This window comes from Lepisosteus oculatus, chromosome 2 (genome assembly GCF_040954835.1).
Source record: "Lepisosteus oculatus isolate fLepOcu1 chromosome 2, fLepOcu1.hap2, whole genome shotgun sequence".
Taxonomy (NCBI): Eukaryota; Metazoa; Chordata; class Actinopteri; order Semionotiformes; family Lepisosteidae; genus Lepisosteus; species Lepisosteus oculatus.
In genome coordinates, this window is record NC_090697.1 from 50,528,506 (window position 1) to 50,541,875 (window position 13,370).

Here is a 13,370-nt window from a genome sequence, read left to right on the forward strand (position 1 = left end):
TGCCGTAACTTGTCAAATGAGATTTTAAATGACTGATTAAACCAATTAATCATTCATGTTCAGGTCTGTGCCGTCTTTTGCTATAAAATGCATAAAGTTGTTTATTGCAGGGAGTCTCGAGTAGACCCACTGAGTAGAAGCAGTAGTTCGGTGGTAATATAATTAAACATTTTTTTCGTATAACGCGATTGCAGAAAATGTTCCTGAGATTAAAAGCTCTTTATAAATATATAGTTGTTTAAATACGATATCGCGATACTACTGCAGTATTACCTATTTGAGAATTTAACTGTGCGCGTTTCTTATATCGTACAGCTATTGCATCAAATCTGCGGCTTCGACAGGCGTGAAACGGAGTGTCATTATTGAGACCCCTTTCCAACCAATTATCTTGGCGACAGTTTTAGTTGAGCGTACGAAGTAATGAATTATGGAAAATATTGGATGTGGCGCCCCTTAAGTAGCATTTCATTTCGTATGTATGAAATATAAAAAAAGTATACATTATTTTGTTTTACATTGAAGTTGGCTTTATCACCGGTGGTCAAACATTCGACCTTGACATTTTAAATCCCCGCTAGATGTGTGAATATTTAAATTACAAATACTATTTATCTGGTGACCTATCGCCACGGAGAAAAATAAGCTGTTTACTGTAAAACTTCACTTCTTGGTTTGCCAAGCATGCAGTATGTGCTTAGAGTTGGATGATATCACTGTAATTGCTAGGTGACATTAATACTGCGCGCCACTCAGATTTTATGCTACTGTGTTTAAAGAAGGAGAAGTCTCGTAGAGGCTGGTCGTATTTTATTTTTCTGTATCAAAAATTGAGAGGTGAGGTATTCGCAGAAGGAAAAACAGAGTTAAATGGTATGATATTTTTAGCTGTAAACGTTTCTGTTTTGGGCAAGGACAGTGTAGAAAATTATTCTACTGCAATCGTTTCTGATCTTTAAGAATATTACTGAATATGAATAGTTCCAAAACCACGTTCTACAGTAGCCAGTTTTATCGACCCCGGCAAGGGCAACAGTGTTTGAGAAACCCCTTCAGAGACGGGACAATGCTGGTCTTTTGGCAAACACTTTTTTATGGTCTTGATAGTACATGCCTAGCAGTAGCTGGCTGTCTCTCTCCTCTCAAATTGATAACGGGGGAGTGTGCAATGCACCTGTTTTTTTTTAACCTAATATATTTAGCAAGCTGATTTCGAAATCTTAGGATACTTGCCCACAATGGTTTGAAGCAGCAGTCTCCTTTCATTTTGTTAATTAAATTCATTTTAGGTAGCTGGTAAATGCTTAAAAACTAGACAATAGGAAGTAGCTGTGTTTGAACTTGACACTGGACATCTAGATATTTTGCTCTTTGAAAGGACAAACAAATTGTCCTTCCCATCTGTGTAAAAGAACATCTACAATGTTGCTGCTAACACTCTTGGGTGTCATGGAAGGTCCATGCCACTAAACCTAGAGTGCTGCTCTTGCAATGTTAATGTTGTGACTCGGCATCTCCAGACTGTTCTTTGCCCATCACTTTGGAGAGCATGTCTGGATATTGGTGAAGTGGTGTTTTGTGATGAAGTGTTTGTCACTGATGTTTGGAACACCCATATACAGAAGAAGGCTTGTGTAGAGAAACAACAGATCTTATTAAGGTGTGAGTGGGTACTGATGCTAAATTTAGATGTCAACTTGGCAATGATTGTTGCTGTACAGTGTTATTAATCATATAATGAGATGTTATTACAGCAGGATCAGTGTAGTTCCATAGTCTTTCAACACAATCATATTCATTTCTATACAGTACAAGACACTAAAGACTGCAATTGTAGAAGTTTATGCTTTGCCCTGCTCTGTTGTTGGATCTCAACCCGGTTGACTGTTAAACCCCATTGCCAGACATTGACAGATGATATTGGTGACCTAGCCTTTGCTTTAGAGACAGAACTGGGGGGGGGGATCCAATGGTGTATTTGCAATGCAATCAGTTTCTTTGTCACTGCATAGTTGTTGTAGCTAACCTAATAATACCTTATCTTGAACTTGAACTTTATTGCCATATGTAACCGGTACTGGTACAATGGAATTCTTACTTACAGAAAGTCTCTCGTTTGTAAAACAAGTGTAAAAAACAAAACAAAGTGCAAACAGTGCATCAAGACAATGTACAAACAAACAATAGACAATGTGCAAGTAAACATGCAGACAGTTTGAATGTAAACAATACAGACGTGTAAACAATGACTTGAGACGTACAATAAATAAATTACAATGAGGTAGATGGTGATGGTGTAGGTGTGGTCCGAGGGGGATGGCTAAATGTGTTCGCCAGTCTCACTGCTTGTGGATAGAAGCTATTGAAGAATCTAGTGGTAAGTGACCATATGCTCTTATATCTCTTGCCTGAGGGCAGTGGGGTGAAGAGCTCATGCCCGGGGTGGTGACTGTCCTCTGTGATGGCCAGAATTCTACCACGGCAGCGGTCCTCATAGAGCTGTTTAATCTCGGTGAGACCGCAGCCGATGATCTTCTGGGCCATATTGACCATTCTCTCCAGTGCCTTTTTTTCTCGCGGAGAAGTGTTGCCATACCACACGGTGAAGAAGGCTCCACAGCTGAAAGTTTTCTCTCCTCATTTCAGCATGGAATAAACCTATTACTTGATCCTAATGATGCACACTCAATATATTGACTTATATGAGGGTCTTTTTCACTTTTATATATTATTGTCAGAAACCTGTTTTAGAGCATTTCAACAACTATAAAATGCAGATTAAACAAATGGCTGAAATAAGTTGGGTTTTTTTTTTCTTGGGGTTGACTATTTTGGCAGAATTTGAAGAATGCATCTTTTGATGGTACTAAATTTACAGGTCTGTTTTCTTTCAGTAGTGTCCTTGATAATTGCTTAAATAAAAAAACATCTAGAACAAAGTCGTTTTGAATTTACAAACTACATATCTGTGGTTGAATATAACATGCACCTTTCACATGATTGTTCTGTAAATGGAAATTCTACTGAATAATAGTATGGGGAGTGAATTTAAATTTTGTATTGTCTATACTTCAGGTACACTTGTTATAATTACAGCTATAAATGATTACAAATGCCCAATCTTTGTGTAGAGTACTCAAGATACCCTTATGTGTCCCTTGTTGTTTGTACCGTGTGTACTGCAGGTTAGAGAGAAATGTCACTGGGAATGCCGTAGTTCTGCTTCTTAGTTTCATCAACCCAGAGCAGGTGCAGTTTAACATGGATAAAATAAACACCTAGTACATGTTGAAATACATATTGTACTCTGTTATAAATGAACAGGACAACCATTGTGTTACAAGTGAAATAGTAATGGTTCCTCCAAACTGTTAATGTGGCAGTTTTTAATGGAGGGGAAGCAGTTGGAGAAGATGTCATGAAACAGAAACAATTTCCAACACAAACAAAATAACTGAATACCTACTTTATGAATATACATTTTACAGAAATAAATAGCAGTGGTTCCCAATTCTAGTCCTGAGGGGCCAACATCTCTTCTAGCTCGGTTCTTCATCTTAAGCAAATAAAATATGCCTCAAACAGGAAATTGATTTTTTTCATTGTTGGCTCACTAATCTCACTAAGATTTATTATTGTGGAAATTTCTGAACTTTAGAACTATTCTCACTCAGGTGAACAGTAATCCATTTGACCTCTGGAGTAGAAAGCTCTCGTTACTAGATTTCTTCATGCTGTCATTCCCATTTTTGTCTGTTCATCATAAATTGATCGTGTTTATTTCTGACATCTCATAATACAAGCGTAAAATTTTCTCTTTAATAAATTAATTGAGCACGTGTAATGCAGTAATTTTACCTGTTAACTTAATTAAGCCTGGTGAGACTTGAGGAATTGGAAAGAAAACATGTCTCACTTTTCAAGAGAACAAAACTCTTGTACCATCTAAATGTTGGAGGTTGGATTAAGTCATTGATTGCCAGCTTTGAACTCTTGATTGCTTCCAGACAGGGAGTAACACTTTCAAATCTGGCTTGGCATTTCAGACAAATCTTCTGTTTTGTAGTTGTTGAAAATTACTCCACAATCTGGTGAGACCAGAAGGTATAATCTTCACCAAGACTAATGCAGCTTGGTCTTTGTGATTAGTTTTGCACTGCCAGGTCATAACAAGTAATTGAGGGAAACCCTTCTGCATGGTGGCACATTGAGGCAGGTCACTTACCGCCTTTCCTGTGAGCTGATCCTGTCGTGACAGTATTATAATGGTGCAAGACCCGTCCTTGTGCTGCTCATGTAACAGTTTTCTTGTGGGGCGAGAGTGTCACGGTTATGCCCTGGATGTTCTACCTGCCAGACGTGAACCCCACTGAACATCCGTGGGATTGGCTGGGAAGTCACGTGTCATCTTGGGTTCGGGATTCAGTGAAGAGGTTAATGCAGGACATGAGAGGAATGAACCAATCTTCCAAGACAGTATCCACAATCTAGTGCATCTAGAATACAAGTCCTGTATTCCTGTGATTTCTACTGAAGAAGCTCTGTTAAGAAATAAGCAAGTTGTTGCATAAGCTATTAGCTGTCCCAGTGATAGCAAAGGTAAATCAGTGTAACGCATTTCTTTGTCATATGTGATCAATAAATTGATGGTGAGAAAACATTTTTGCTCTGACATTTTCCATATCGCCTTACTTTTGAGTTGATTGCAGTTATAGGTCTCTATAACTGAAGTATAAAAATTGGTATACTTCAATATACCAATTTTTTAAATTCATAATTTTGTTTTCAGAATGAACCTTTGAGGTCTTGAATCACTTCATAATTTTGGTAAAAGAATGATTTGATATTAAGGACTTTGACTTTAATTTTCAAGGTGTTTAAGGCTACTTTCCATTACATTTTGCCCTTCATCTTGTTTGCTTGTTGTTGATCTGTTGTCTTTGTGGGTATGCGAGTAATGAGTACAGCTAAAAATGTTATTCTTTGTTGGTTCTTATTTTATTTTTTATGTTGAAATGCAGACTTAAATACAGTAGCCCTACAAGAACTGGTTGGACTACTGTCTATAGGAAAAACACTTAACTGTTACTGTATTAGTAATGTATATTACGCTTCAAATGTTTTGTCACAGTAGTGGGATTCTAAGCTACATCCTGCCAGATCGAAAAACCTTTAATTCACGCCTCTTTGTAATGTACTTCAAGCAGTAACATGACAATGACAGGCACTGAAAGATTAAGACATTGTTCCATCCACATTCTGGAGGCAGTAATGATGCTCTTAAGCCTAATAATTGAATAATGGCAATTTCAGTGAGAGGAAGCCTCTCTACATAACTGTTTCTTAAATGTGAATCTCTTTAAGATGGAGGCAGGGCATGTAACCTTGAGATTCTGAATCTTAAATTGGAAGCACGCTGCCACATCTTTGCTTCCTGGACCCCTGATTGAAATTAAAACGGGTAGTCCAGAAAGTGCAGTCCTCAGTACTGTGGGTAGCAGTGAAAATATTTCTGCGCATTTCGTTCAGTATTCTGGAAGATGTGCAATAGTCTCCATTATAACCGCTTATTTCACAAAGTAAAACATTTAACAAAGTTTAGTTTCATTTTATAACAGGCCTGCACTGCAGGATTGTCTTCAGTGACTGCTAGTCATTGGTGACTTTTTTTAGTTAAACATTTGTCTGCCTGTACCTCTAGTCTCTATACAGTGGAGATCCTTAGGTTGTCTTGCTCTTAGCTAAAAATAATATTTGAAAGACTAAAGTTATAACAACTCAATGCTAGAATCTCTGCATGTTTCTTCAGAAAGATCACTGCTTTGCTTCTATTTAAACCCCAAAGCCAGATTTTCTTTTAATATTGAAAGGAAAATCTTTTGCTTTCATAATTGCTGATGTGACACTCATTTTTAAAAAGGGTAGTTTCTGGTTTTGCACATTTATTCTTCTTGTAACCAAGCCTTGTTTTTTAAATGCATCATGGGGAAAAATCTGTATTATGCTTTTTAAATTTCAGTCACACCATTTCCAATTGTTAATGTTGAATTGGGCCTGCATCTATGGCTTATTAGGCTCCCTTATTACCTTTATAAAGTGCTTAATCCAATCCATTATTAAGAAGGAATTTATAAAACATGATGGCAGATGACTAATTTCATTCATGGGACATTTGTCAGGACTTGCAGTAAGTACACCAATTGATTCCTGCGGGTTCTGTAGGAAAGTAATAGGATTGTATTGCGTGTGGCTTTTGTCTTGATGTAAGGGAAAAATCATGTGGTGCTGGATCTTGATTTGAATGAGTAATTTCAGAACACCTGTGAAAATAGCTTAGTGCTTTTGTCTTTATTCACAGCCAGTAGAACGCTTTCTGTGTCCATATTTTGCCATTTTAATGTGGTATTATTGCAGATGCTTGTTGATTTTTAATATATAGCATTCAGCAAAAAAGCTTCTGTTCTCGTTCTTGTGAAATATATGCAGTGTTGGTTTTGCATTTGAAACTGATGGCAAGATTGACTCCAGTAGCTCTGCTGATTTAGCACCGTTTCCAATAGGGAAAGTAAGCCTGGCATACAGGTCACCTGTATGGATTTAGGTTTACATACATTAGCTACTTTAAAAGGGTTCCCAGAGAATAAAAAATGCATAACCCTGAGATATGCAAGGAAGTGATGGTTACAAATTAACTTGGAATTGAATTGTCTGGCTGCATTTTAAGATGCTGACCTTAAAAATTCTATTCTGTGCCACAAGCTATGTTTATTTTGTTTTATGTGAAACAAACGCATCAAGAGCATTTCAGTTTTTAAAAGCAGTGTGTTTTTGTGCCAGTAGAATAGTTTTCAAAATGTTATCTCAAAGTGAGCCCTTTACAATAGCTGGATTAAAATAATTGCTTACACTTTTATATAGCGCTTTCTGGATACTCCACTCGCTTTACATTTAGCGCTTTACAGGTAATGGGGACTCCCCTCCACCACCAATGTACAGCATCCGCCTGAATGATGCGACGGCAGCCATAGTGCGCCATAATGCTCACCACACATCAGCTATCAGTGGGGAGAATAGAGTATTGAATTCAATTCATAGATGGGGATTGTTAGGAGGGCATGATTTGTAAGGGCCAATGGGAAATATGGCCAGGACGCCGGGGTTACACCCCTACTCTTTGGAAAAATGCCCTGGGATTTTTAATGACCACAGAGGGTCAGGACCTTGGTTTTACATCTCATCCGAAGGACAAGATATAAGCCTAGACCCCAGGATTTAGACTGGGGTAGGGGAATCATTAAAAACATGGTGCAGGTTTAACTTGCAACACCGACAAGAAACCCATCAAAATTGACATGAAATGTAAACTAAGGTAATGTTTGTTTTTGTTTTTTTAGCCACATCAGGCTAAATTTGAACTTGTCTACCTGGAGCAGATTAGAGAATGTTGCTATAGTTACTTGACCAGACTTTGTCAAAAATTTGGCTTTCAAATTTCACGGACTTCCACATGATGCCTGTCTATACAATAACAATGCTTATCCACTACCATGTTTAACAGTATGTTGAAGGTTTCCTGTGGCTTTCTCCAACAATAAACCTGTCCAAATGTAGGAAAAACACTTAAGCAATGACGTGTCACACCATATTTTCTTTGTTCCACTGGTCACAAGTCTAGGTTTTGTGCTCATTACACCAGGTTAACCTTTGGCTTTGGTTACAGGTGGTTTTTGTATGGCAGCTCCATCATAAATATCGGCTTTGTGAAGCTCATTGCGTACAGATTTTGATGAGACTGGGTCATGCAGGTGTAGATTGAGTTCCGAGGTTAAGTTTTAGTGGCCATTGCCTTGTGGTTTTTAGCAGTTATCCTGTTAAGTGTCCATCCATCCCTATCGGTGAACTTAAACTTGGGATAACTGTTCATCTTTCCTGATTTCCCTTGTTTGGCATATACCATCATGATTTTTCACACCGTTGCCCTTGATGCATTACATTTTCCCGTTTCTAAGACGTGCGTCTGAACCTTAGGCACCCACTATATGACATCTTTCAAAATGCGAGATCTTGCATATTAAATTGTTGGTTATAAGATGCCTTTTATCGGGGAAACATTGGTTATTAGTATTGAAATTATGAAAAGTGCAAAATATTTGTAACTTACTAAATCCCAATTACAAGTCCTTTTTTTTTATTAGGTGTTTCCATTACTTTGGCCACCCCCTGTACATGACACAATATATTTGCATATTAGGTAGGCTTTGCTAATGCTTCACTGTACACCCCACTCCTCAGATCACGAAAGGTTTCTGTTCTTTCAGTATTTGTGACCTGAATCTTATGCAAGACGGAACCCTTGGTTATAGCATCAATACAAATGGAGAATTACGTAGCATGATATTGGGGGGGATCCTCACATTTTTGCCCCAGGCATGTCTCCAAGTGAGAAAGGACAAGAGAGCAGAACTACAGGCTCACCAGCACTTATTGTCCTTTTAAAGGCTATTGGGTGTGTGTGCTAATCAGAGGGGGTAGGCAGCAGCAGCTAGGAGTCCTTGAGGTAGGGAGAGAGGACAACTTCCCTGATTATATATGGGGGGAGGGGATGAAACTACACTGAATGGGGGGGAAACCCTATCATTAGAATATTTTAAACCCCAAATACAGCATTAACCAGGAGAAACCCTCAAATGAAATCTAAACGTGAGATCCAGAGATCAAAAAGCTGGGAGAGGAAACTCGAACATCACCAAGTCTGAGCAAGGATGTGACATGAGGACTGGTCTAATTAGTGAGGTACTGAAAGTGGTTGTTAAAAATTTAGAGGTGTGATTTGTGAATGTGGTTGAGATTCATATGCATTATCTGGTTACTGTAGTTCCTGTGATCTGGTGAGAGTGGGATACCAATTTATTAAAAGCAGTACAGCAATTAAACACAAAATAAAATCGAATAACTGGGGTGCTTCACTGACATGATTTCAGTATGGGTTGCTCTCAACTTTTAATAAAAACGCATAAGATAATATGCAGCTGTTTTCACGTGTGTGAAAGTTTGAAGTGTGAAACGGAGGCCTCATGGTTGCTGGTGGCAACTACTCCGTGCTCTTCATCCATGGAAGGAATTTGTCCCACTACTTGCTCTTTCATGTTGCGTGTGTACTGTAACTTTCCGTACCTATTTTTTTTTATGGGACCCCCAGGAGGGTTTTAGGTCAAGTTGAGTCTTGCGTTACCTGGATTGAGGCTGTACTACACTTTCCATTTTGCAAATGTGCCAGTTGCTCTCTCTTTTTTGTTTTTTTTTCCCCCCCCGTTATTGATGTGGTTAGGAAGCTGGTCTTATTACTTGAAAGTTGTGGGTTCAAATCATCCCATGTGGAGACAACTAGCAGTACATGAAATGTTTGTAGTACGGCCATTTAAATGCTATATACTGTAGGTGTGTTTGTATCAATACAGACTTTAATTATCAAGAACCAGGGTTTTTCTTTTATGTACTATAGAAGTGAAATCTGGGAAGACTTGGCAGCTGGTCTATGTTGTGGGTACAAGCTCTTTCTTATGTATTTGACGAGTAGAAATCCTGACAATGAAATGCTAATAGTAGTTAGGAAACAGTCGAAAGTGCGCTGGACCAAGTTTTGAGACTTTACCTGTTTAATGCAAATAATGCAGTGCTTAAATGGTTCTAATTTATCGTGCTTCCAAAGTCATTACAAAGTATAGCCTTTGCAGTTTAACACACAAAATTAAGTAAGTCTTAATTACAGTAACTGACTTAATGTCAAATGGAGAAAAAAGGCAGTATACATAATAAAGGTTACTATGTCTTCTATTAGACTTTTAGCATTTTCATTCTTGGGCAATTTTATAATTAATAATTGCTTACACTTTTGTATAGCGCTTTTCTGGACACTCCACTCAAAGCTTTTTACAGGTAATGGAGACACCCCTCCACCACCACCAATGTGCAGCATCCACCTGGATGATGCAATGGCAGCCATAGTGCGCCAGAACACTCTTTATGATTAGGACTATTCAGTAGGCTGCCAGTAATTTCTGAAGACACCTGACAAATTACTTACTTAGGTGCGTTTAGTTTCTCGATAGATCTCGGATGATGCTTTTTGCAATTTTTTAAAGAACAACAAAAGTTGTAGAAAGAAAACCCACACTTGAAACTGAGTCTGTTACTGAAAACATTTTGAGTATTGAATTACTGAGGGTGGTAAAACATGCATTCTACCTTTTGAACAAATAGTCTTTAACCAAGCTTGTACTTACTGATTTAGATGGCGTATCATATTTTCCCCCTCTCAAAGTTACAGCAAAATGCAAACCAAAGAATGGTAAGGCTTTGATTTTGCTATTGTTAATTCATTATCTAAAAGATTTGAGGTAATATCTTACTAGGTTATTGACTCTTGTATTAATTTATTTTAGGTTCCTAGTAATTGAGAAATGGAATTTTGAAATAACTACTATGTTACAGAGTCTCGGCTTTGATTACATTAAGTAAAGAGAGCTGTTCACCTAGAGAATTGTATTTTCCTTAGTTCTTCTTGTTGGAAGTGGATCTGCTAATTTTAAGTTGTATTCACAAAATCGTGTTTTGGTTTGATGGGATCTCTTCATTCTATTTAAAAGTAGGGATGCCTGGACTACTTAAAAATCAGTAAAACCTAGGCAAACAGTTTATAAGGTTATTTTATGCTAAAATACTTGTCATACCCCTTTAACAAGATATCGGCTAACATTACAATACATTAAGTGTTTTTTTGCAAAGGAGAAGAAGCTATTTTGTGTGGTAATTATTAGCAGATTGGTCTTAGAATCTCATCCAGATTCAGTGGCCAGCAGCCATATTGACTGGCACCCTTCTGAAGCTAAGCAGGTGTGAGCCTGGTCAGTACCTGGATGGGAGACCTGGGAAAAACTAAGGTAGTGGGTCCTAATGCCCCAGTATGGTGATGGGGACACTATACTGTAAATGGGCACCGTCCTTCGGATGGTGGTGGTGGTGGCCAAGTATGTGCTTGAGGAAGAAAATGGAGAGTATTCAAGGGACAGTCAATTTCCTAATTTAATACATTTTAATGATTCAAATTTTAAGCAAAGCAGTCCCGTCTCAATTACAGGCTTCTGAAAGAGAATAGTTGATTCTTTCATAGCAACTTAAAAAATGTTGGTGTTCTGCTTTGCTGAAGCACTAAGTTATTACCATTGATTCCAACAGAAGTGCAATCTATAATGAACTGGGTCTGATTCTGAAATCTAGTAAAAAGAAATTGAACATGAGGACACAGTTGTCAATTAGATGTACATCCATCTTCCATCCAACAAAACCAAAAAAATCTAAATTTTATATATGGTTGCGAGTAACTAAATCTGATAACTAAGATCGTTGTGAAATACTGTAGCTAAGCATTACAGATAAGTATAATGGAAGGGACAGCAGCAAAAAACTAATGTAAAAAGCTTACTCTGTATGTGCTGTGGAGTTTTAACGTCTAGCATAGTCTGATTTATATTTGAATAGAAATGTAAAGATATTAAAAATTTTGATAATGCCACTTGTATGCACATTTTAATGCTGGTACATGTTTATCTGTGGGTTTGAATTGTCTGGCAATTCATGGGTGAAGTTAATATTTGTGACTAACATTTAACAATACATGATAAGAAGTAAGTGAAGCTTTTAATCAAACAGAAAAGAACTCCAGTATTGACAACCGATTTTAAAATGTTGATTTTAATGTGTGTGTGTGTATATAACATTCACTACAAAGATGTGCTCCTGTCACCTCTAAACACCTTCACACCTTCCAGTCCTTATAGTGAGGATACTGAGAAGTAACAAGTTTTAGTCTAGGAGACACCAGGAACTTATTTTGCAAAACATTGACCTATATCCTAATTAAATCATTTCAGTTTTTTGGTAACCGATCTAATGACCTCATCCTTCATTCTGTAGTAGTTCTATCCTCCTGTACTCTTCTTAAACCAAATGTTCATTATGCTTAAATGCATTTTATACCTATGCAGTATGAATAGAATTAGGCTAATAAGCCTTTTCATTGATAGCCCCCTAGTGAGAGAGCTATTAAATGGCTTTCTTGCCTAATGCACTTGCTGTCAACTTCACACAAAGTCAAAAATCTATAATCCATAAATAGAAGGCATAAAAGCCTTCATGTGATTCCCAAAGGCATTGCTTTATCCACTCAATTCTCATTTACTGTCTTTAAACTATTCCTTTTAAGCTGTAGCTAAAATAATCGATTTTACATGTCAGAGTAGAACACTCCATGGGAGCCATATTGGCAAACTTAGAGGTGCATTATTTGAACTAAAATGGTGAGTTTGACCCTCCATCTTGCTGCATGGATTTGTCGGATTGTCATTCCTGAGTGACGGCTTGTTGGCAAGGTTTTGCCAGTTTTATAACTGGGCTAAATGTCAGAATTCAACTTTGCTGCCATTTTGTGAGTGTTTCTAGTCCTTTTGTATCCAAATAAGTTCTGTCATTGGCATTATGACTTCATGGAAGGCCATCGAGTCATTATCTATTGATAGAATGAAGTTCTATTGCACTAAGATTTTGGTTTTGATGGATGAAGTAGAAAGGGTCAGAAGATGCATCTTGGAAATACTGTACATAATGCTTGGCACTAAACTGTGTGCTTCATGTACTGTAGCAAAATATAGATTGGAACCACAAAGTAGGAACTGTGGGTGCATGGGGCACAGCTTTTGCTTGCACTTTTTAAGTGAACCAGACTATGCAAACTGAAACTGAAGTGTTGTAGTTGTTTGATCATAGATACTAGGGTTGGTTTAATGTCTTGAAAACCCCATGGTATTTGTTGAAAATAATTTTATGGGAATTCACTTGTGGACAAATCTTATTCACTGATTCCTAATATGGAGTCGCCTCCCTTCCCAGGTGTTTTCATTGCTCTGAATAAAAATTCCTGTTCTCCCTGTCACATTAATGCCACTAAATGGTTGTACTCAAAATGTTAAAATGGCCACCTGTACAGTCTGTTTACGGACTTAAATGGCACATCGGAGGGAAGCTTTTCTTCAGATCCAGTGTTGTCTGTCTTAGATCTTTAGGTAAAACAAAATGCACACGGTGTGTTTTAGCTTTTTAGTTCTTGTCTTTTACCTGATTTTTAATGCTCACCAGTTAACTTTATTTCTAAATGTCTTAGATTTTACAGCTTTTGAGTGTGTACAATGTGTACACTTTTCTGAAATGCTTTCAAAATCTGTGGATGTACACAATTACTGTAGTTTCCTTGAAAGAAAGGAAAGTGTGTTCGTGTATGTACAGTATAATTCATCACATGTTTAATATGAAGAAAT

General features: G+C 37.5%; 1 protein-coding gene across 1 annotated transcript in view; it reads left to right on the forward strand.

Annotated features, from left to right (window-relative positions):
- ppp1r14c (protein phosphatase 1, regulatory (inhibitor) subunit 14C) overlaps window positions 1-13,370 on the forward strand; it is a 34,633-nt gene that overhangs the window by 603 nt on the left and 20,660 nt on the right. The window lies entirely within an intron of this gene.